The following is a 4,406-nucleotide window of genomic DNA, read 5'->3' on the forward strand; positions in this document are numbered from 1 at the left end:
GTCTACTACACCTGTTGTATTCAGCATTTCACTGTAAGGTCTACTACACCTGTTGTATTCAGCATTTCACTGTAAGGTCTACTACACCTGTTGTATTCAGCATTTCACTGTGAGGTCTACTACACCTGTTGTATTCAGCATTTCACTGTGAGGTCTACTACACCTGTTGTATTCAGCATTTCACTGTGAGGTCTACTACACCTGTTGTATTCAGCATTTCACTGTAAGGTCTACTACACCTGTTGTATTCAGCATTTCACTGTGAGGTCTACTACACCTGTTGTATTCAGCATTTCACTGTAAGGTCTACTACACCTGTTGTATTCAGCATTTCACTGTAAGGTCTACTACACCTGTTGTATTCAGCATTTCACTGTGAGGTCTACTACACCTGTTGTATTCAGCATTTCACTGTAAGGTCTACTACACCTGTTGTATTCAGCATTACAGTGTCAGGTCTACTACACCTGTTGTATTCAGCATTTCACTGTAAGGTCTACTACACCTGTTGTATTCAGCATTACAGTGTCAGGTCTACTACACCTGTTGTATTCAGCATTACAGTGTGAGGTCTACTACACCTGTTGTATTCAGCATTTCACTGTAAGGTCTACTACACCTGTTGTATTCAGCATTTCACTGTAAGGTCTACTAAACCTGTTGTATTCAGCATTTCACTGTAAGGTCTACTAAACCTGTTGTATTCAGCATTTCACTGTAAGGTCTACTACACCTGTTGTATTCAGCATTTCACTGTAAGGTCTACTACACCTGTTGTATTCAGCATTTCACTGTAAGGTCTACTACACCTGTTGTATTCAGCATTTCACTGTAAGGTCTACTACACCTGTTGTATTCAGCATTTCACTGTGAGGTCTACTACACCTGTTGTATTCAGCATTTCACTGTGAGGTCTACTACACCTGTTGTATTCAGCATTTCACTGTAAGGTCTACTACACATGTTGTATTCAGCATTTCACTGTAAGGTCTACTACACATGTTGTATTCAGCATTTCACTGTGAGGTCTACTACACCTGTTGTATTCAGCATTTCACTGTAAAGTCTACTACACCTGTTGTATTCAGCATTTCACTGTAAGGTCTACTACACCTGTTGTATTCAGCATTTCACTGTAAGGTCTACTACACCTGTTGTATTCAGCATTTCACTGTAAGGTCTACTACACCTGTTGTATTCAGCATTACAGTGTGAGGTCTACTACACCTGTTGTATTCAGCATTTCACTGTAAGGTCTACTACACCTGATGTATTCAGCATTTCACTGTAAGGTCTACTACACCTGTTGTATTCAGCATTTCACTGTAAGGTCTACTACACCTGATGTATTCAGCATTTCACTGTAAGGTCTACTACACCTGTTGTATTCAGCATTTCACTGTAAGGTCTACTACACCTGTTGTATTCAGCATTTCACTGTAAGGTCTACTACACCTGTTGTATTCAGCATTTCACTGTGAGGTCTACTACACCTGTTGTATTCAGCATTTCACTGTAAGGTCTACTACACCTGTTGTATTCAGCATTTCACTGTGAGGTCTACTACACCTGTTGTATTCAGCATTTCACTGTAAGGTCTACTACACATGTTGTATTCAGCATTTCACTGTAAGGTCTACTACACATGTTGTATTCAGCATTTCACTGTGAGGTCTACTACACCTGTTGTATTCAGCATTTCACTGTAAAGTCTACTACACCTGTTGTATTCAGCATTTCACTGTAAGGTCTACTACACCTGTTGTATTCAGCATTTCACTGTAAGGTCTACTACACCTGTTGTATTCAGCATTTCACTGTAAGGTCTACTACACCTGTTGTATTCAGCATTTCACTGTAAGGTCTACTACACCTGTTGTATTCAGCATTTCACTGTAAGGTCTACTACACCTGTTGTATTCAGCATTTCACTGTAAGGTCTACTACACCTGTTGTATTCAGCATTTCACTGTAAGGTCTACTACACCTGTTGTATTCAGCATTTCACTGTAAGGTCTACTACACCTGTTGTATTCAGCATTTCACTGTAAGGTCTACTACACCTGTTGTATTCAGCATTTCACTGTAAGGTCTACTACACCTGTTGTATTCAGCATTTCACTGTAAGGTCTACTACACCTGTTGTATTCAGCATTACAGTGTCAGGTCTACTACACCTGTTGTATTCAGCATTTCACTGTAAGGTCTACTACACCTGTTGTATTCAGCATTTCCCTGTAAGGTCTACTACACCTGTTGTATTCAGCATTTCACTGTAAGGTCTACTACACCTGTTGTATTCAGCATTTCACTGTAAGGTCTACTACACCTGTTGTATTCAGCATTTCACTGTAAGGTCTACTACACCTGTTGTATTCAGCATTTCACTGTAAGGTCTACTACACCTGTTGTATTCAGCATTTCACTGTAAGGTCTACTACACCTGTTGTATTCAGCATTACAGTGTCAGGTCTACTACACCTGTTGTATTCAGCATTTCACTGTAAGGTCTACTACACCTGATGTATTCAGCATTTCACTGTAAGGTCTACTACACCTGTTGTATTCAGCATTTCACTGTAAGGTCTACTACACCTGATGTATTCAGCATTTCACTGTAAGGTCTACTACACCTGTTGTATTCAGCATTTCACTGTAAGGTCTACTACACCTGTTGTATTCAGCATTTCACTGTAAGGTCTACTACACCTGTTGTATTCAGCATTTCACTGTAAGGTCTACTACACCTGTTGTATTCAGCATTTCACTGTAAGGTCTACTACACCTGATGTATTCAGCATTTCACTGTAAGGTCTACTACACCTGATGTATTCAGCATTTCACTGTAAGGTCTACTACACCTGATGTATTCAGCATTTCACTGTAAGGTCTACTACACCTGATGTATTCAGCATTTCACTGTAAGGTCTACTACACCTGTTGTATTCAGCATTTCACTGTAAGGTCTACTACACCTGTTGTATTCAGCATTTCACTGTAAGGTCTACTACACATGTTGTATTCAGCATTTCACTGTAAGGTCTACTACACCTGTTGTATTCAGCATTTCACTGTAAGGTCTACTACACCTGTTGTATTCAGCATTTCACTGTAAGGTCTACTACACCTGTTGTATTCAGCATTTCACTGTAAGGTCTACTACACCTGTTGTATTCAGCATTTCACTGTAAGGTCTACTACACCTGTTGTATTCAGCATTTCACTGTAAGGTCTACTACACCTGTTGTATTCAGCATTTCACTGTAAGGTCTACTACACCTGTTGTATTCAGCATTTCACTGTAAGGTCTACTACACATGTTGTATTCAGCATTTCACTGTAAGGTCTACTACACCTGTTGTATTCAGCATTTCACTGTAAGGTCTACTACACCTGTTGTATTCAGCATTTCACTGTAAGGTCTACTACACCTGTTGTATTCAGCATTTCACTGTAAGGTCTACTACACCTGTTGTATTCAGCATTTCACTGTAAGGTCTACTACACCTGTTGTATTCAGCATTTCACTGTAAGGTCTACTACACCTGTTGTATTCAGCATTTCACTGTAAGGTCTACTACACCCGTTGTATTCAGCATTTCACTGTAAGGTCTACTACACCTGTTGTATTCAGCATTTCACTGTAAGGTCTACTACACCTGTTGTATTCAGCATTTCACTGTAAGGTCTACTACACCTGTTGTATTCAGCATTTCACTGTAAGGTCTACTACACCTGTTGTATTCAGCATTTCACTGTGAGGTCTACTACACCTGTTGTATTCAGCATTTCACTGTAAGGTCTACTACACCTGTTGTATTCAGCATTTCACTGTAAGGTCTACTACACCTGTTGTATTCAGCATTTCACTGTAAGGTCTACTACACCTGTTGTATTCAGCATTTCACTGTAAGGTCTACTACACCTGTTGTATTCAGCATTTCACTGTAAGGTCTACTACACCTGATGTATTCAGCATTTCACTGTAAGGTCTACTACACCTGTTGTATTCAGCATTTCACTGTAAGGTCTACTACACCTGATGTATTCAGCATTTCACTGTAAGGTCTACTACACCTGTTGTATTCAGCATTTCACTGTAAGGTCTACTACACCTGTTGTATTCAGCATTTCACTGTAAGGTCTACTACACCTGATGTATTCAGCATTTCACTGTAAGGTCTACTACACCTGTTGTATTCAGCATTTCACTGTAAGGTCTACTACACCTGTTGTATTCAGCATTTCACTGTAAGGTCTACTACACCTGTTGTATTCAGCATTTCACTGTAAGGTCTACTACACCTGTTGTATTCAGCATTTCACTGTAAGGTCTACTACACCTGTTGTATTCAGCATTTCACTGTGAGGTCTACTACACCTGTTGTATTCAGCATTTCACTGTA

The 4,406-nt window shown here is 39.7% G+C and overlaps 1 long non-coding RNA gene across 1 annotated transcript; it reads left to right on the top strand.

Annotated features, from left to right (window-relative positions):
* Nucleotides 1-587: 587 nt before the first annotated feature.
* Nucleotides 588-4,006, top strand: LOC127911493 (uncharacterized). Its single transcript, XR_008078732.1, has 3 exons — nucleotides 588-988; nucleotides 1,559-1,672; nucleotides 3,003-4,006. It is a non-coding gene; the product is annotated as an uncharacterized LOC127911493 (long non-coding RNA).
* The last annotated feature ends 400 nt before the right edge of the window (nucleotides 4,007-4,406 follow it).

This window comes from Oncorhynchus keta, chromosome 24 (assembly GCF_023373465.1).
Source record: "Oncorhynchus keta strain PuntledgeMale-10-30-2019 chromosome 24, Oket_V2, whole genome shotgun sequence".
In the NCBI taxonomy this organism is placed as follows: domain Eukaryota; kingdom Metazoa; phylum Chordata; class Actinopteri; order Salmoniformes; family Salmonidae; genus Oncorhynchus; species Oncorhynchus keta.